General features: G+C 39.1%; 1 long non-coding RNA gene across 1 annotated transcript in view; it reads right to left on the bottom strand.

Annotated features, from left to right (window-relative positions):
* Nucleotides 1–9,307: 9,307 nt before the first annotated feature.
* LOC122752735 overlaps nucleotides 9,308–21,348 on the bottom strand; it is a 37,470-nt gene continuing 25,429 nt past the window's right edge. Inside the window, exons 2-3 of the long non-coding RNA XR_006356202.1 lie at nucleotides 15,041–15,113; nucleotides 9,308–9,618 (exon numbers count right to left, since the gene is read on the bottom strand). This is a non-coding gene — a long non-coding RNA (uncharacterized LOC122752735). The remainder of the gene's footprint in view (nucleotides 9,619–15,040; nucleotides 15,114–21,348) is intronic.

The raw sequence follows: 21,348 nt of genomic DNA, 5'->3' as shown, positions 1-21,348 counted from the left end.
TCTTTATTATGCCATATGCTGTATAAGTTCCCCAATTTAGACAATGTCTAGGGAAACAGTCTATTTAATGTGGGGGGCAACTGAGTTGGTATGTCGTCCTGAGTCCTTATCACCTAAATACACCTCTTGCAGAGGTGTTCTGTTGCCAGTAATGCTGTCTTTAATCTTAAAACTGAACCCAGGCATTGCCCAGAGAGTTGAAGGTCTTAGTCATGACTGCTTGTCTTGATTTTGATTTTATTTTATCTACAGAATAAGGCTAAAATAAAAAATGAGAATTTGGAGCATAGTTCTGCATCTAGTCATCAATTCTTAATCTTTCATTTGAAGGTCAATCAGACCTTTGGAAGAGCACACTCTAGGGATTTTGAGATTCTTTCTCATAGATAGTGACTACCCTAGAACATGTACTGGTTTGTGACATTAACATAGCTATGTGATGAATGAATGAAAAATCCTTCATTAATTGCCTATATGTCCCAAGCACTGTGTTAAGCATTAATGGATATGATTAAAAAAGCAAAGACATTCCTTGCCTTTCAGGAGATTACATTCTAATGGGGAACACAACTCACTACATGATTTCCACACTACCCAAAAGATGCAGATCACTGAATCACAGAATGTCAAAGTGGAAGGCATGTCAGAAGTCACATGCTCCGAAGTGTACCTGAATAGAAATTCCTACTACAATATCCCTGACAATGGTCAGTCAATCTTTGATTGAAATTCTCATAAGAATGGGACTTTGGACAGCTCTAATTCTTAGGAAGTTTTGCCTTATGTTGAGTTTACATCTGTCTGTCCATCACTGTCATCTGCTGCTCCTTGTTTTGCTCTGTGGGGCCAAGCAGAACAAATTTAATTCCTGTTCTATATGATGACCCTTCAAATATTTGAAGAAAATAATTACATCTTCTCTTCTCTAGGTTAGATTGTCCCAGTTCCTTCAGTGAATCCCGTTCTTTCAAAGCCTTTCATTGTCCTGGTTTCCTTACCCTATACTTCAACACCAACTTTACTCTAAAAGACCATAAAGAAAGACCATTTCTTCCAGAGGGCTAGATAAAGAACAGAGTACGGAGTTACACCCAAGAAACTTGCTGTTGGAAAAAGCTCAATGTTTATTTGTTTTGTTTTGTTTGTTTGTTTTTTTTTTTTTGCGGGGCAATGGGGGTTAAGTGACTTGCCCAGGGTCACACAGCTAGTAAGTGTTAAGTGTCTGAGGCTGGATTTGAACTCGGGTACTCCTGAATCCAGGGCCAGCGCTTTAACCACTGTGCCATCTAGCTGCCCCCAAGCTCAATGTTTATTGAATATATATCTGGACTAATAACCCCAGCCTTAGAAGAGATAATTAATGGACCCCAGATATATTCATTGAGTAAATAAGTTGTCTTTTTCATGCTAGAGTTCCAGGAACAAACCTGTACTGAATCAAAACAAGATTATCCCCTTAACCTATGATAATGGGAGAGGAAAGGTGAAAGGGTGGTGGTGGAAAGTTCAAGGAAAGAGAACAGAACACCAGCTTATTAAATTGTGCTTAAATGATGTAAATATCACTTTGAGGAATTCTAAATAGATACTCATTAGTCATGGACCATTGTAGCCTTTTGGAAAACAGCACAAGTTTTTCTTGTGCATGGTATATATGTAGGTGTGTGTATGATTCTCCTGTCTTCCTAGAGTGACCCACCTAATGATGGGTAGGTCAGGACTTCTGTTCATACATATGCAAGGACAGATTCATAGATCTTAGGGTCATAATTTTTGATCTGTGAAGCTTTCTTTGCAAGTTGATGAGCACAGACATTAGAGTTGGAAGGAATTTTGGATATCATTGAATCAATCCAACTTCATTTTATGGATGAGAAAACTGAGGCCCAGAGAAATTAAAACTGATTTCCAACATTCTTGGAGCTGTAAGCTCTTTACTGACTATACTCCTTCCTAGCAAGTGAAACTTCTGGCAAAAGGGAGAGCAAGAAGGCTTCTTTTCCCCAGCCCAGTGGAAGAGAACACAGCACTTTTCTAAGCTCTGCATCACTAGGCTCTCTGGTGAGGTTTGAATGCAAGCACTGTCCTAGGTTCAGTTTGCTTGGTGGAGTTCAAAATGCCCTTGTTGTTTGGGGAAAGGCATTCTCCCAAGCTGTCATGTTCCGAATATATACAGCGACACAGGCTGCAATCTGTCCAGAGTTGCTATCAAAAGGAAAATAAGGCAGATCTCCATGTCAGCCAAAATGTCACACCTCATAGATTTAGAGCTGGATGAAGTGATTTGCTGACCTCTATACTACTCTCAGGGGGCAGATAAGTCTTCCTCTTATATAATCCTCCAGTCTTTCTTTGACATTCTAGCCAGGGCCAGGCATCTGCTAATATATAGTGGACCTAATCCTTTGGGTCTCATATGAAGCCCAGCCTTCTGCACACTGCCCATTCATCTCTGGAAGCAAGCCTATGGTAGAACGCATGAAGACTTTCTTTGCTTTTTATTATTTGTCTTCATCACCCCAATGACTTTTATCAGTATTTTTGTTGAATAATAACAGTAGAAAAATGTTATGGAATTGTACCAGGGGAGGCTGACTTTTAGTGTTGGTTGTGATGTCTAATAGCTTCATTCTTCTTCTTCAAGTATATCTACCTATTTTTCATAGCTTTTATAGTCAGGAATTTCTTTGAACTAGTTGTGTCAGACAGGTGTTTTTGAATGGACCAGACTGGAGAGTGCAACAGGTGGAGAGAACAATTGGGTGAGTAAAGAGTAAATGAGTATGCATGTACATAGGAGAAAGCAAAAGAAAGGTTGTTTGGGGTGAAAAACATTCTGTGGGTGCCTAGAAGAAAGGAGTTGAAAGAAAAGGGAAAGATAAACAAATCTGGAGAGAAATCATTTATGTTGTGACTAAGAAGAAATAGTGAGAGTGAAATGGAAAAGGGTCTTTCAGAGATGGAAGTATAAGGGCAGAATCAGGCTTATGAGGATAAGATGTAGAATTCTATAATATATGATTTTAAAAGCTTTCTTGGGAAAAGAATGGGTTAGAGAGGAGTACATTATTAATAAAAATAGTTAACATTCACTTAGTTCTTGAAGGTCTACAAAGGGCTTTATATACCTTATTTCATTTGTCCTTCACAAACTCTGTGACACAGATACTAGGATCTCTATTTTACAGAGGAGGAAACTTAGGGAGTGAGATATTAAATGACTTTCCTGATGTGACCCTGCTAGTAAATGTCAGAGGTGAGATTCTAACTCAGATCTGCCTGACTCCAATCCAGTTCTGTATCCTCTGTGGGAAGAAAGACTGGAAGCCAGTAGGTCTTTGTGACATCCCCAAGCTTCCCCAAAACTCACAAAAAAGCAGAACAATCTCTCCCAACCGCTGTTGAAGAATCTGTTTTGTGACTATACCATGAAGTGAAGGACAGAAACATGAATGACAGGAATTGTGCCACTGTCCTTTCCTCTTCTTTTACAAATCTTGTCTGTTCTTCTTCCCTAATATCTTCCTCTCTTTTCCAAAATATTTTGGGGTGAAGTTCTTCTGAACACAGGGCTAGGGCTCTATTTAAAAATGTATAAGTGTGATATGTAGAACTTAATATTCTTCAAACTTGGCTGATGAACAGATATTTCCCCAATCTGGTTAGGAGACCGCAAGGGAGAGGTTATTTCTTCTCTTATCCCTCAAGCTATTGATGTTCTGAAAGTCACTCACCTCTCTCCTGAATTTCTTCATAGGATTGTAGATTTATAGACAGAAGTCTCAGCAAAAAGTAGATTGAGGTCATCTAAAAAGATGGTATGAGTGCATATGATGGAAAAACTTTTCATTTTCTTTTTTCATGTGTAATCCTTTGGGTCCTAGCTTCTGTCTTTTAGTTTCCCTGGCTTCCTTCAAGAATTAGCTTAAATCTCACCTACTTTTCCATTTCCCAAGCTGCTAATGCCTTCCTTTCTAAGAGTGCCTTCCAGCTTCTCTGTATGTATCATGAACATACCAACTTATTTTCATGTTTTTTCCTTCATAAAAGTATAAGCTCCTTGAGGGCGAGGACAGGGTTTTTTATTCTTGTTTTTGTTGTTGCTGTTGTTGTTTTTTAACCTTTCTTTGCACAGTGCTCCAAAATACTTATTGATTTGACTTAACTTAGACCTGGTTGGATGAGGGGGATAGGAACAAAGGATCATAGATTTGGAATGGAAAGGAATTTTAGAGGTCATACAATTCAACTTCATTCTACAGATGAGCAAAGTGAGGCCCACAGACTTACCCAAGGTCACAGAAGTAGTAAGTGGCAGATCCAAGACTTGAACTCAGGTCCTCTGACTCTAAGCTCTAACTGCTGAGGAGTCATTGTAACAATATGTGGAGTGGGGACAAGTTTGAGAGATGGTATGAATGCTGATTGACAGAGAAAGACATCATGTCTCAGGATGGGAGGTGAGTACAGAGCCTGGGGCACTTGCAGCTCCAAACTTGGACAGAGCTCCCTCAAGATCACACATTTTAATTTGTTCCACTCCAGGGTAGGATGATGAAAAGTGACCTTTAGTATAAAACCAGAATTCAAGGTAACAAAAACTCTGGATAGCCGCTGCTTTGTTCCCTCCTTGGGCACAGGTATATGCCCATGGGAATAAGAAAGGAAATGACCATCTGGATATCTTGAGGACAGGCCGTATGGGGGCCTATTTGCCTTCAAATGAGTTGCTCTCTCCATTATAGTCTGGCATCTGAGTTGCTCAAGTAAGAAATACAACAGTCCTTGATCAGAATAATCCAATTCTCTCTCTGCAGGATTGAATTAAGAGGGCAGTGTGTTTATCTGACTGTGCAATCAATCAGACAAGTCTTTTCCTCTCCACCCTGTTTTGTAAAAGCACATGCTCCAAAAAACAAACCAGGAAAAACAAAGAGGGAGAAACTCATTAATGCAACATATTCAGACTGAGATGCTAATCACAAGCCCTTTAAAATGGTAGGAATTGGATCCTCTTCCCCTGTCTTCCACAATTCCACCCATCTATCCTTTTCTCTTTTGCTCTCCCTCCTCTCCTAGGTTCCTCTGGGGAATGGGGGCAACTGGAGGATGAGGATCTATTTTGAATTTAGGCAACTATAGGCAATAGAAAGTTGACTAGGAGCAGCTCACATTGAAGGACTGGTAATGAGGGATAAGTGGACTATGGGCAGGGTTTCAAGGCAATGCAAGGCAACAAGCATTTATTAATCACCAACTATATGCCAGGCACTGTGTGAAGCACTGGGGTTATCAATACAAGCATTAAGAAAGATGATCCTGGCCCTTAAAGAGCTGACATTCTAGTTAAGGAAGACAGCACATAAAAGGGAGTGGAACTGGCTCCCTTAGGAGGAACTCCCCTTTTGGAGAATGGGGGAGAAGGAAGGTTTGAGGGTAAGAGAGCCACAAGCTATGAGGGAAGTGCCAGGGTGAGATAACAGCTGAGGAACAGAAGTCAGGTGTGGAAAGATCCAGGAGGGGAAAGCTAAGGTGCTCTGCAGAAATGAAGCTGACAAACTTGCTGCATTGTTTTCTTGTGCATGAAGAAAAACGGACCTGAATGATAGAATTCTGGAAATCAGAGGAAGAACTGGGAAGGACCTCAGAGGTCATCTAATCCAACCTCCTGAGGAAACAGAGACCCAGACAGGAGGAACCACCTTGCTCAAGGTCACCCATGGTGGAGCTGGGAATTGGACCAAGCTTCTGGCTCCTAGGCTAGCAATCTTTCTTGTTGTTGTTGTTGTTCAGTGGTTTCAGCTGTGTCCAACTATTTGTGACTCTATTTGGAGTTTTCTTGGCAAAGATACTGGAGTGGTTTGCCATTTCCTTCTTTGGCTATGAGGCCATAAATGCCTCTCTTTCAAAGGAAGAGAAGCTGTACAATAATGATAGTAATAACTAATATTTATATAGCACATTGAAATTTGCTAAGCTTTTTATGTGTAGCATTGTATTCTTACATGTTATATAAGGTAGGTAGCAATTTTGTTATCTTCATTTTACAGATGATAAAACTGAGACTTAGAGAGGGGTAAGTGTCTTGCCAATGGTCACACAGCTAGTACATGCCTGATACCGGATTTGAACTCAGGTCTTCCTGTGTCCAAGTGCCTCACTATCAACTGCATAAAGTTAAAGAAAAATCCAGGGAATATTTTGTATTAACATGGAATAAGGAGGCAGTGTGGTCTAGTGGGAGGAGTATTGGATTTGGAGTCAGAGGACCATGTTTTGAATCCTGGCTCTGCTATTATATTGCCTGTATCACCCTGGGCTAGTCATTTAACTTCTGTGGGCATCAATTTTCTTATTTATAAAACAAGTGGCTCTGACTAGATTTACTCTAAGGTCCCTTTCATCTCTACATCTATGGTCCAATGATGCTCTCCCCTCTCCCTCAAACAGGTATAATGTTCTGTTTTTTTTTTTTTTTGAGGGCAATGGGGGTTAAGTGACTTGCCCAGGGTCACACAGCTAGTAAGTGTCAAGTGTCTGAGGCCAGATTTGAACTAAGGTACTTCTGAATCCAGGGCCGGTGCTTTATCCACTGCGCCACCTAGCTGCCCCCAGGTATAATGTTCTAGAAATCATATGTCCCCACCATTATCATGTAGTAAAAAGAGCTGGACTTGAAACAGTGGGATCTGAGGTCAAGTATTAGCACTAACTACATGAGTGGCCTTAGGAAAGCTACTTTTCCTCTCTCAATATCTCAATCTGTTCACCTGGAAAATGGATGATCTTAAAATTTCTCTTCCAACTCCTATGATATATTTGGTTTAAATGGCTCTAGTGAGTGCTCATATAGGATTAATCCAGGGAAGATAAGTTATTCTGCTAAGGTCACAAAGATAGTAAACAACAGAACAAAGAATCAAACCCAGGTTCTCTGGCTCCAAAATCAATGTTCCTCCCTCCCCCCTACCATACTATGTTGCTTCCTCTCTAAGAGTCTGTCTTCTGTTTTGCACTAGTATGTCTTCTACTCCCTGTTTGAAAGATCAGACCACTAAAGGACGCAGCTCTTTTTTTGAGATTAGATGGAGTTGGATCCATTGAACTCTACAAACATCCTAGATTAACACCATGATATGGCTCCATGACTTCTCAAATTTACGTTGGATGGGTAGACCAGGTGGACACAAGGCTGGTAATTGATTTTTCTATAGGAAAATTTCCTTTCCTATCATTATTTCTAAATGGCCACTGAAGAGTTAAGGGTGGGGTGAGAGGAGGTTTTCCATGTCCTTGCTAGCCATTGTTCTTGCCATTGGCAAATACAGTGATGAAAGATTTGAAGGAAGAGGACTGGGTTGATTTCCTTTTGAAATCCAACACAAAAACAGTGGATAATTTGTCTGGGCTTTGGGCTCTTCCAGCTTACATATCCTTAATTGTATTAAACACTTCAGAACCATCTGATGGATTGTTTCTCAGCAAAGCGATCTGTGTTGAAATGCTGGAGATGCTTATGGAAGGACTGGGAAGAGACCATGCTGGATCTGGGCTGGAGGGCTGTTGGATGGGGAAGGACTTACACAGGGTGCCTTGTGGTAATCTGCTGATGGAGAAAAAGAAACATAAAGTGCAGAGGGCTCATTAGTTTTGATGAATTGGGCTCCAAATAGTATATCATTCTTACCCACAGGATAAAATCTAGGCTCAGTCCCAAATGGAAATGGGTATTTGGACTTGGAGTCGATGACCCTTAAGAGAGGTGGAAATTGATAAAAACTCTCACTGCTTTTCAGGGGTTCAGTTGTGAGTAACTTTTAATTAAAATCCTGACTCCAGGATAGGGAAAATTGATTTATCTGCATTCTAGCAAGAAGGACTCCCTATTTAGCAGAACTTCTACGTATCTGTGTTACAGTGCTATGTGAATTTCTCGAGAAGAGTAATAATTTTGATATGGTTTCATTTTGTGATAGCCATTGTCAGTTGTTTATGTTTTCATAGACACTAGGCTGACTCAAAACATCTGTCTGACCAGATGTAAACTGGTTTCCTTACATTTAGCCAGTTCTCTGTGAGTAGAGTGATAGATTTTTGTGCCATGCCCATGTTTTGTGGCTATCTTTTTGTTGTGGTTTTAATTCTCTTAGTTTAATGAATGGATATCATTTTATGGAAATGTGCAAAAAACCGAGCTCTTAAAGAGTATACTTGGACAAATGTTAGAGATATTATAGTGGTTGTTGGCTCTATATATACCTCTTCTCCTTTGCTGGTTCATGTTCTGTAGCATTTCCCCTAAAGGTGGATTTATCACAAGGCTCTGTTCTGGCCTCTGTTGTCTACCCTCTCTCATTTGGTGCACTAATTAGCTTTTATTGGTTTAATTATTATCACAATGTGAAGGATTCTAAATGCTATATCTCTGACCCTGTCCTTGATCCTGAGCACCAATTTCTCATTGTCACCCACACATGGGATTTCCAACTGGATGTCCCACAAGCATATCAAACTCAACATACCAGATAGGTGGCTTAGGGAATAGAGTGCTAGACCTAGAGTCAGGAAGACCTGACCGAGTTAAAATCTGTCTTTGGACATTTTGGCAAGTCACTTAATCTCTATCTGCCTTTGTTTCCTCAACTGTCAAATAGGGATAATAATAGCAACTACCTTGCTTGTTGTGAGGATTAAATGAGATAATATTTGGAAAGTGCTTAGAACAATGTCTTTCACATAATGGTATATAAATGCTTATTCTCTCCCTTCCACTGCCAAAACTGAATTCATTATCCTTCCAATTTCCTTATTTCTCTCAAGGAACCACTACCCTCCCAGTCACTGAGATTGACAAATTTAGCATTATTCTTGACTTATATTTCACTCTCTTCTGTGTATTTAAAAAATATTTCATTGATATTCTTTCCTTTCTTTTCTTCTTTGTATCTTTATCACTAATTCCCATAATCCTCCATGTAACAAATACAACATATAACAAGTATAGACACAAACCCAAATTCATATGTTGGTCATGTATGAAAATGTACATTCTGTTCTGCATCTCTAGGCTACTATTCCTCTTTCAAGAAGTGAGAAGAATTATTCATCATCAATTTTTTGGAGTTGTGATTTGTCATTGCATTGACTGTAACTCTATCAAAATTGTTCTCTTTCATAGTACTGTCATTATACAAATTCTTCTCCTGGTGCTGCTCATTTTGCTGCACATCAGTTCATTTGGATATTTTCAGTTTTCTCTGAATTTGTCTCTTTTTTATTTTTAATAATAGTCCATAAAATATCAAAGTGGTATTATCAACATGCCATAATGTGTTTAATCATTCTCCAATTGAAAGATACCCCATTGATTTCTAATTCTTTGCTAAAGAGTGATACTATAGATGTTTTTGTACACATCCATCCTTTCCTTCTGTTCTGCTCTTTTTGGATTTTAGCTCTAGTCATGGTATTGCAGGGTCAAAAGATATGGACAGTTTAGTTGGGTATAGTTCCAAATTGTTTTCCAGAATGTTTGAACAACTTCTCAGCTTCACTAACAATGTCCTTTCACAGTCCTTCCAAGAAACTTGATTTTCCATTTTTGTCATCTTTGCCAATCTGAAAATTATGAGATGGAAAATTAGAATTCTTTTAATTTTAATTTCTATTATTATTAGTTATTTGGAGCAAAAAACCAAAAAACTAATAAAATAAATCCCATAATCATCCCAACTTATTTGTTTGTCTTTCCTTTTGTGACCCTTGGAGATGGTGGGAGTCTGAAGGGACACTTGTCTCTGGAAGATTTATCTGTTAGAATGTAAGCATCTAATCAGTATTTAGTCCTTCCAATTATGCAAATACATTTATATTTCTAGGTTTCTCTTGCATCCTCTATTGTGTTTTAAAGTTCCACCCAGCTTTGATTTTTTTTTCATCAGGAATGCTTGAAAGACTTATCCCTAGTTTTAGTATATTTTTGTTTGACCTAGAGGCTCTGGATTTTGCTATAACATTCTTGGGTATGTTTGCTTTGGAGTTTCTTTCAGAAGGTGATCACTGGATTCTTTCTATCTTCACTTTGCCTTCTGGTTCTAATAAGCCTGAGCAATTTTCTTTTATAATTTCTGAAATATGGTATTCTATTTTTTTTTGTTTGGTCATGGTTTTCAGGAAATCTGACAATCCTTAGATTATATCTTCTTGATTTATTTTCCAGGTTAGTTGCTTTTTATAGTAGATACTTAACATGTTCTAATTTTTCAGTCTTTTGATTTTGTTTTAATGTATCTTGTTTCATGGAACTATCTGTTCTGTTTTTTGGAGAGTCTATTACTTGGGTAAGGTTTTCCACCATCTGTTCTAAGTTATTTATTTTCCTTCTGTTTTTTCCCCCTTAAGAATTATAATTTCATTTCTATTTTCATTTAAAAAATCTCCTTCTTCATTTTTTCCAGTCACTTTTGGAATCCTTATGGCCAAGCCGTTCTTTTCCTGGAGGCCCTATATGACCTTGTTATAGGGTTATTCTTTTCTCCTGGAATTACCTCTTGGTCTTCTCCTAACCCATTGCATTTTTTCATTGTACTCATAGTTTTCTTCTATTAAGTCATGGAATAAGTTATGCTTACTTTTAGAAAAAAGAAGTTAGCCATTGCAATTTTGACCAAATTCTATCCAATTCAAAAAGAATTTACTAAGTGCCTACTGTATGAAAAGTGATTCCAAAAATGGATCATGAGACAGAATCAGATCATAGAATCAGTTTTCATTGGATTGGGACTTTGGATTGGCCTTATCTCGTATAACTGGATGAAGTGGGAAGGCCTACTTTAGTTTTATTATTGTTGTAATGTAGATATTTCTGCTGCTTCAGTTCTGAATGGGGTGGCCATGACTAGACCCTGCCCTCTGCCACAACTTCTGGCTTTTGTCTGCATCTCCTGGTGACCCAGTATAGGTACAGGACTTGGCCTGTTTCTATTTCCTTATCTTTGCATACTCCACAATTATGAGTTGACTCCTTCCCTCATGTAGCTCTGATGGGCCCCAGTTGGATGTCACAGATGTTACTGGTCTAAGACCTCTTGCAAGTCTCCTGGAGAATGCATGTCCTGTTGTTCAGCTAGTACATCTCTTGCTCTACCTCTTGGTACTTGATGTGTGAAATTACCAGCTCTTTCTTCCCATGTGGTTGTGTCTTTGAGGAATGTCTCTGTGCCCTTTTGCTGCTCTGACAGGGTAGGGTAAAGATCTCACTAGTTTCATGCCCCATTGATGGCATTTTTCTTGCTCTAGCTTCATGCCCCCGGCTGAGCTCCCTTTAGAGGACCCGCGAGTTCCATGCCCTGCTTACCAGAGGTTAGCCTAGCTTCTGATCCCCTTGATGAGTCCCTTCCAAAGTACCCATAGGCCTCTGACCAAAAACAATTGATATTTATTCTTGGCCATCTGAATTTTAAAAAACCATAAGGTGCTTCATCTGTCCTGATGACTGACTGACCACTATGGACAAGGCAGGAGAGCTCTGCTCAGCTGGATAGAGGCACTGTCTTCATGGAATATCCCATCCTTGCTATAGATAAATAAATCTCCTTACTGTTATATCTAAGAATGCTTCATTTTCTCCTAATATCAGATTAAAACTATCAGGGACAAGTCTTGAGTCAGACCTTTTCCTACTGTGAACTCCTCTTATAATATGAGCATGGGATTCTATCATAGTCTTGGCTATTGGCTAATAATAAAAATAAACTGGGATGTAAGTTCTACATAAAGATGAAATCTTCATCAGTCATCCATCAATCAAATATTTATTGAGTCCTCCTTATATAAGTTGCTTGAAACATATTGAAAAGCAATTAGATAATAGATCATATTAAACTCCCATTTGAATACAGCAGTTACTCTATCATAGATTTGTAAGATCCTTGTGATTCAAGTCCTAGACAACAGTTTGATTCTGGAATTCTACAAAGCCAGTTCAATTAATACAGTTCTCAGCCTTTGGAAACTTGCATTGATAATGACACAGACAATAGATACTTTAAGGAATATTACTTAAGGGCATTTTTTTCTTATTTATTTAGAATTTTATTTTTAGGGGCAGCTAGGTGGTGTAGTGAATAGAGCACCAGCCCTGGATTCAGGAGGATCTGAGTTCAAATCTGGCCTCAGACACTTGACATTTACTAGCTGTGTGACCCTGGGCAAGTTACTTAACCCCGATTGCCTCACCAAAAAAAAAAAAGAATAGAATTTTATTTTTTCCCAAATTACATGTAAATACAAATTTTGATATCCATTAAAAAAACCCTCTGTGTTCCAAATTCTCTTCCTCCCTCCTGCCTGTAAGAACTCAAGCAATTCAATATAAGCTATACATGAACAGTCATGCAAAACATTTCCACATTAGCCAGGTTGCGAAAGAAAACAGACAAAAAACAAAACTTCAGATAAAGGAACTAACAAAAATCTTTTGCTTCTATCTGTATTCAGGCACCATCAGTTCTCTCTCTGTAGATGGACTGCATTATTCATAAGACCTTCAGAGTTATTAAGGACAAACTATAAACATAGTCCTTTTCTTCTTCAATACTTCATCATAGTGGGTGCTACTGCCTCCCCTCTACCTCTTAGAATTCTGCTCAAGAGCCACCTACTACATCAAGACTTTATGTTCCCATTGTTAGTCAGTGCTTTCCCCAGTATAGATTTACTTTATTTTTATCTTGTTTTCATTCAGTATATAGTTATTTTTGCACATGGAGTCTTCCTCAATAGAATGTATTCTCCTTAAGGACTAGCCCTGTTTCATTTTTGTCCTTGTAAAGCCTCACAAAGTTCTGTGTTTTAAGTACCTTTTGGAGGTACTCAATAAATATTTGTTGATTGACTATTTCCTTACTGCTCATAAATGTTCCATGCCTTAGTGGGAAGTCATGAAGAATCGTTGTGGCCAAAAAAAAAAAAATCCATCTCCAGTTGGCCAGTCTTTTGGTGAGGATCCTTTAGAAGCCTTCTTCACTTGCCAGAACCTACTGAGCTTTCACTCTACTAGCATGTTGTTCAGTTGTTTCAGTTGTGTCTGACTCTTCATGACCCCATTTGGGCTTTTCTTAGCAGAGATACTGGAGTGGTTGGTCATTTCCTTCTTCAGCTCATTTTATAGATGAGGAAACTGAGGCATACAAGGTTAACAGGGTCACACAGCTAGTAAGTATCTGAGGCTGAATTCAAACTTAGGTCTTCCTGATTTTAGGCCCTACACTCTATCCGTGGCGCCACTTAGCTGCCCACTAGCATAGTTTTTTTTTTTTTTAGTGAGGCAATTGGGGTTAAGTGACTTGCCTAGGGTCACACAGCTAGTAAGTGTTAAGTGTCTGAGGCCAGATTTGAACTCAGGTCCTCCTGACTCCAGAGCCGGTGCTCTATCCACTGCACCACCTAGCTGCCCCTAGCATAGGTTTTAAGGAATGTAGTTAATGTGATGGCATGATGAGGTGTTGGAGGGGAAGAAAAACTATGATTTCATTGATGGATGGAGCCCCTTGTGATAGGATTCTTCTACTAATGTAGATGAGCATGTTCTCTGGGACTTATTCTTGAGAGTTGCCTGGGGCACTGAGAAGATAAGTGATGCATTTGATTGAGAGTTGAGTACAGAGTGTTACAGAAATTGCATGTTGCCAGAGACAGTTACTTGCTGCACTTGATTGATATAGGCTTCTTGGAGAGGTTAGAAGACCCTTTTGGTCCATTCTCCTAAATGGTATCTGGGGAACCTATGACTATAATTTTCTAACTATGGGGAGTACCTTATCACAAAGAGGAGGACTTTAGGCTGAGTCCAGAGCAACTGAGGCCCTTTGTAGCAAAATTAGTCAAAAATGAATGATGGCAAACTATAGATTATCATATTGTGACTACTATGTAAAGATAGACCAAAAAAAGTTGAAAAGATGATGCCTAAACTTTGTATGATAGAAGTTTGCAAAAGCATAAAGGGTTAGAGGCAAGATTAGGAATTCTGGCAACTGGGTCCAATTCATTTGAGCTGGAGCTGAAGACAGGGATGGTGGAGGTAGTTCTGAGGCATGACCCTACCTATTCATGGTAAGAAGCATATTGTAGACAGAGGTTATGGGAAGTGAAGACGTTGGGAAACCTGGAGGCTCAAGTATTCTAGGAGGGCAGGAGTTGGAAAAAAACCAAAACATTGAGAGCCAAGTACTGTTGTCTTGCAGGACATCTCCAGTCACGCCATCCTTATTCAGTTCCACTTAATACATTATTTCTACTTCTTCATCATCTGAGAATGGACTCTGCCACTCAAATCACCCTGGGCTTTCAGAAGTCCTCTTTGGCCTTTTAAATTTTTTTTTTTTGGTGAGGCTGCCCCTTTTTTGACCTTCTTATACACTGTTCTAGGCTACCACCACACTTTACAGAGGTGTCAAACTCAGGGTCAGCAGCTGTATGAAACCTGCAAAGCTCCCATTGTGGCCTGAACCAAATTAAAATGTGATTGGGAAATAATAAAATACTTAAAAAAAAAAAATAAATGTAATTGGGGAAGGGCAGCTAGGTGGCGCAGTGTATAGAGCACTGGTCCTGGAGTCAGGAGGACCTGAGTTTAAATCCAGGCTCAGACACTTAACACTTACTAGCTCTATGACCCTGGGCAAGTCACTTAACCCCAATTGCCTCACCAAAAAAATATGATTGGGGAGGGGGCAGCTAGGTGGTACAGTGAATAAAGCACTGGCCCTGGATTCAGGAAGACCTGAGTTCAAATCTGACCTCAGACACTTGACACTCACTAGCTGTGTGACCCTGGGCAAGGCACTTGACCCTCATTGCTCTGCAAAAAAAAAAATGTAATTAGGGAATGTTTAACAAAATAAATAAAAATACCATAAACCATAGATAATGCTAATTTGTGGTTTTCTAAGTCCAAATGCAGCCCATGTATCTGTTTCTATTTGAGTTTGATACCATCTATGACCTCTCTAGCCACAACACTTTCCTATATACCCACCTTCCCTTCTTTCCGGATCTCCAGGTCCACTTTATGGGTGATCTTCCTCTATTAGAAAGTAAGCTCCTTGAAGCTGTGGAAAAATTGGAACACTAATGCATTGTTGGTGGAGCTGTGAACTGATCCAACCATTCTGGAGAGCAATTTGGAATTATGCCCAAAGTGCAATAAAGATGTGCATACCCTTTGACCCAGCAATACCACTTTTGGGTCTTTTGCCCAAAAAAATCATGGAAAGGAGAAAGGGACCCACATGTACAAAAATATTTATAGCTGCTCTTTATGTGGTGGCAAGGAATTGGAAGTTGAGGGGATGCCCATTAATTGGCAAATGGCTGGACAAGTTGTGGTATATGAATACAATGGAATACTATTGTGCTGTAAGAAACAATGAGCAGGAGGAGTTCAGAGAAACCTGGAGGGTCTTGCGTGGGCTGATGATGAGTGAGATGAGCAGAACCAGAAGAACATTGTACACAGTATCATCAACATTGTGTGTTGACCTACTGTGATGGACTATATTCTTCTCACCAATGCAATGGTACAGAAGAGTTCCAGGGGACTCATGATGGAAGGGAATCTACAAATCCAGGGAAAAAAAAAGAACTGTGGAGTATAGATGCTGAATGAACCATACTACTTCTTTTGTTTTTGGTTCTGATGTTTATCTATTTTGAGGTTTGTTGTCATTGCTCTGATTTTTCTCTTATAACATGACTAATGCAGAAATATGTTTAATGTTATTATATATATATATGTATATATATGTATATATATAACCTATATCAGATTGCCTGCTGTCTAGGGGAGGGGGGAGGGAGGGAGAAAAAATCTGAAATTGGAGAGCTTGTATAAACAAAAGTTGAGAACTATCTTTACATGTGACGGGAAAAAATACTTTATTAAATAAATAAATAAATAAATTAAAAATAAAGAAAGTAAGCTCCTTGAGGGCAGGGACTATCTTGCTTGCTTTTATTTGTGTCCCTAGCACTTAGTCCGGTGCTTGGCACCTAGTAAATGCTTAATAAATTCTCTCTAAGTGCTCAGTAAGCAGAACACAGTGGATAAAGGGCTGGGCCTGGAATCAGGAAAACCTGAGTTCAAACCCAGCCTCAGACCTTACTAGATGTGTGACTCATTTGACCTGTGTGTCCCAGTTTCCTAAACTATAGAATGGGGATAATAATAGTACTTATGAATGAGGTATATGTAAAGCCCTTAACAAAATATCTGGCACATAGGTATGTAATAAATACTTATTCCCTTCTCTTTGGACAGCTAGGTGATGCAATGGATAGAAATGGGCCTGGAATCAGAAAGGCCTGAGTTAAAATCAGACCACAGACATTAGTTGTGTGACCCTGGGCAAGTCACTTAACCTCTGTCTGCCTCAGTTTCCTCAACTGTAAAATGGAATTAATCATGGCACCTACTTCACAAGGTTGTTGTGAACATCAAATGAGATAATATTTGGAAAGCACTTAGCACAGTGTTACCTGGCATGTAGCAGGAGCTATCTAAGGTTACTTCTCTCCCCATTCCCCTGTCCCAACCCCTGTCCCTTGTCTCTTGGTTTCTCACTCTCTTTACTGAGGGAGGAGGGAGGAAAACCCATAGGTCTGTAGATGAGGGCAAACTTCAGAGGGAAAGTTTACAGGAGGACAAATGAAAAATACTACTGTATATAACACAGTTATGGAGTTTTTTTTATCCAACTTCCCTCTCTCCCTAATTAACCTCTCCAAGAAGTGGTAAAGGCTGAATGTGTGAAAGGTTCAGGAAAAACCTGGCTCCACAGAGGGTTACTAAGGTTATTTAAGGGTTTTTGTAAAATATCATTATATTGACAACAATTAATATTGTGGAGAACAACTATGACCACATGCAATATGTCTTATTAGGGATGAGCTACTTGAAGGCAAGGGCTGTCTTATTTTTGTCTTTGTACCCTTAGTGCCAAACATACCAGGCAATTAATAAATATTTGTTAATTGAGTAGTTGATTGATGTCACTATTAGAGATTGGATTCTGAGAAAGAGGTAATTCCTAGCTCTGTGACCTTGAATAAGTCATTTAATGCTGTTTGCCTCAGTTTCCTCATCTGTAAAATGAGCTGGAGAAGGACATGACAAACCACTCCAGAATCTTTGCTAAGAAAACCCCAAATGGAATCATGGAGATTCAGACACAATTGAAAAATGACTGAACAATAACAACAGTTATTCAATATAAATGGATGTTTCTACCCTTCTCTATCTATAATCAAAGAATCATCATTTGTTCATGAATCATAGATTATGAGCCAGAAAGGACCTTTGAGGAGATCAAGACCAACTGATTCGTATTACAGATGAAGAAACTGAGGCACAGAGAGGTTATGCTGCACAAGAAAGCATAGCTAGAAAGCATCAGAGGTGGGATTCATGCCCATGTCTTCCTAACTTCAAGTGTAGCCCTCTTATCTATGAAAGCATGTTGTTCTATACAACTTATTTATATCTGTACGGTCATACAAAGTCCTTCTTGAACTCTGCTCCTTTTTCTTTTCTGACAGAAAAGAAATAACAAAGAGCGATGACCATTAGCTAAGGAACGATTGTCTTCTAATTCTCTCTCATCTGCCTGCTCTTTCTAGTGCTCATTCCCTCTCTCATTCTTTCTCCTAGAAGATCTAATTTCCAGACTGTGCTGTCATTGTTCTCTACAAATGCCTACTGATTTATTCTTGCTAGGCCTCCACTCATGGAGGGATTTAGAGCTTCTGCACATCTCATGATTGCTAGAGAGTTCACTAGATTTAAGTATGTTGGCTCACTATCTAATGTGGTTACTGGAAAAATCAATTTTCAAGCTCTTATGCTTAATACAGCTGGACATAGAGAATAATCCTCTAGGAAAGGGCTATTGGAAAGGTGACAGTCCCTATAGAAAACTATTATCTCCAGGGTATATACTCTCTCCATGTCAAATGAAATAGAGAACTGAGGAAATAATAACAGCTGATACTTGGACACGTCTTTAAGGTTTGCAAAGTGCCATGATGATGATGATGATGATAAATGATAGCACTTTTATATAGTGCTTTGAGTTTTGCAAAATACTTTATAAATATTACCTCATTTTATTCTTACAACAATTCTGAGGGGGATGGTGTAGGTGCTATTATTATTCCCACTTTATGGATGAGGAGACTGAAAAGTTAACTGACTTGTCCAGGGTCACACAGATTATAAATGTGTGAGCTAGATTTGAACTCAACTTTTTGATTCTAAATCCAGCATTCTATCCACAGTGAAATGATGTATCTCTAAAAGTCCTGATCATTCAGGCCTCCAAATCTTTCTTTTCTGAAATGTTTATATTAGTATATATATATATATATATTTGTGTGTGTGTGTGTGTATGTGTGTGTGTTTGTGTAAGGGGTTGGTGTGGTATGTGGGTGTTATGTTGTTTTGCTTAAGTAGGTTATATATGTCCATGTGGGTCTGTCTAGATGTGGCTTGCAGGGACCCAAGAATCTGTCTGTCTGTCTGTCTGTCTGTCTATCTATCTATCTATCTATCTATCTATCTATCTATCTATCTATCTATCTATCTATCTATCTATCTATCTATCTATCATGTTAGGACCAGAGGTTGGTCACTCTTTTCTCTTAAGAAGGAGGATACATGGGGCTAGAATTATATTTATCTGCTCTTATATATTATTAGTCTAGGGAAAGTAATTTTTAGGTTTAATTTAGACTCCCGAGTCTCTAAACTATATAGCCAAAGCTTCCTTCCCTTTCCACCAAATGCTAGTGCCACAAAGGAAAAGCATGGCTAATAGCAAATATACCCATTTATCCAAGTCAATAGGAAAGCATAAATCAGAGAAAGTATAATTAGGAGAATATATACCAGACACTAGAGTGAATGAGTTTTCCCATTGGAAGTGAGATAACTCCCCCAAGGGCACAATTCCCAAAAGTCTCTAGGGTGGTAAGCTGAGGAGAGGGACATGGTAAAGATCACCAGCTTCTTTACATGCTGACTTCTTCCCAGTCTTTCTCCCTTCCGAGCCCTGAAGAGATGTTGGAATGGTGCATCTTCTCTCTCAACGCTGGAAGCCTGAAGTGGCAGGATGATTTTTCCCTCCAGTTCTCACCAACTTTGCCTTCCTCTTACATAGACTCGAGCCACTGAGTAATTGATCCCCATGAGCAATGAGCGAGTCCCACAAAATGTGATCCTTTGATGTGGTTTGGGGATAATTTTGCGTGTATTCCCCATTTCCCAGTTTACTTTGAGGGGGTAGTTAATGGTCAGTGAGATGCCTTTGCATAAGTAATGCCACAGCCTTTGAAATACAGCACAAAATGGCAGAGCTCAATTGGACTTGAGAGAAGTTATGCCAAACAAGCTGAAGACTCGGGCAACTGCTCAAACCCTCCTTCTTTGTGATGGATACTTTCAGGGGACCCCTAATTATGCTTTCAGTAACCACAGCCTACTTCTTTTCCTCACTGCCTAAGCTCCCTCTTCCCTTTTAAAACAAAAGAAAATCTTCATTGCCCCCTACCATTTTCTTTAGTTATCATCAAAAATCTCTCCTCCCTTTCTTAGTCCAAATTCTAGAAAATGTCCCATCTATTCCTTTTTTCTGCCCCTCACACCCATTTCTCAGCTATCTTCAGTTTGGCTTCTCACCTCATTACTCACCTGGAACTGCTCTCTCCCAAGTTACCAATGATTTCTTAATTGGCAAAGATGACGAGTGGTCTTTTCTTAATTTTTATCTTTTTTGACTCTTCATGGAGAGTTGACACTATTGACCACTCTCTCCTCCATATTATCTCTTTTCAGGCTTTTCTCCTCCCTGTCTGGCTATTCCTTCTCAATCTTCTTTGCTGCTCATCATCTATATCATGTTCCCTAACTGTGGGTATATTCCAAGGCTCTGCCTTGGGTCAGTCCTTTCCTGTTCTATAGTGTATATAAGAATGCTCATTTTTTTGGGTGTTAAATTCAGAATAAAAATAACAATGAAACAGGAAAAAAAATAATGTTTCTTTGGCCTAAAGAATAGAAAGTAAGGGTTTGCTTAAGCACAGCCTTTGATAATTAGGATGTTGAGCAGTTATGTCTCTGTCATCGGGGAAACCAAACCACACCTCCTCAGGGAGATATCTTTTTGTTTTTGTTTTTTGTGGGGCAATGGGAGTTAAGTGACTTGCCCAGGATCACACAGCCAGCAAGTGTCAAGTGTCTGAGGTTGTATTTGAACTCAGGTCCTCCTGAATCCAAGGCTGGTGCTTTATCCCCTGTACCACCTAGCTGCCCCAGGGAGATATCTTCTATAAAAGCTGGTTAAGGGGCAGCTAGGTGGCGCAGTGGATAGAGTACTGGCCCTGGATTCAGGAGGACCTGAGTTCAAATCCGACCTCAAACACTTAACACTTACTAGCTGTGTGACTCTGGGCAAGTCACTTAACCCCAATTGCCTCACAAAAAAAAAAAAAAAGCTGGTTAAGTTTCATTTGGGAATAAAGAAAAAAACCATGTGTGTAGTGGATCAAGTTTTATCAAGTTGATTAGAGTGATCAAACACTGGATAGGAAGGAAGGCTAAAGATTTTTTGTTCCTGGAGATACTCAAGGAGCATAATGAAACTTGATTTGAGACCATCCTTAAGGACAAGGCTCCCAGGCTAGCTTCTGTGGTAGCTTCCATTAGCCAGGGGATCAATGCAATTCAATTTAAGAAATATTTATATATCAATATGAAGAAATATTTATTAAGCACCTACTATGTGCCAGGTACTGTTTTGGAGCTGGGTTTCTTGAGTCTGGGACTATCCATTCTATATTTCTGTACTTTTTTTCCCCAATCAATCAACAAACATTTAAAAGTACCAATAATCTTAGGGCCCTCAGCTAGGTTATAGGGATTAATAAAACAAAAATCCATAAGTGTACCACTCCACCCTGCTCCCCAACTTCAAAGTCAAACAAAACCCATAACAGTCTCTCTTCTCAAGGAACTTAGCCTTTTATTGGAGGAGGCAACAGGTATACATATAACCAAATTAAAAAAAATAAATACAAAGTAATTTTTGTCTGGATGGATCTGTGATTTCTTGGTTGCAGGAAGCTCCCAGGTAAGAAAACCCTCTACAGAAAGTCTTAGAAAGTTATTTGAAGCATTTAGAGGTTATATTATTACTTGCCTAAGGTATGTTGTCAGTATATATTGAAGGCAGGACATAGACCAAAGTCACCAGCCTTGAAGATGGTGTTAGAAAAGGAGTTTTTAAGGCATTT

This window comes from Dromiciops gliroides, chromosome 4 (genome assembly GCF_019393635.1).
Source record: "Dromiciops gliroides isolate mDroGli1 chromosome 4, mDroGli1.pri, whole genome shotgun sequence".
Classification (NCBI taxonomy): domain Eukaryota; kingdom Metazoa; phylum Chordata; class Mammalia; order Microbiotheria; family Microbiotheriidae; genus Dromiciops; species Dromiciops gliroides.
Note: the sequence above shows the minus strand (reverse complement) of the source record. Positions and strands in the feature narration are given on the sequence as shown.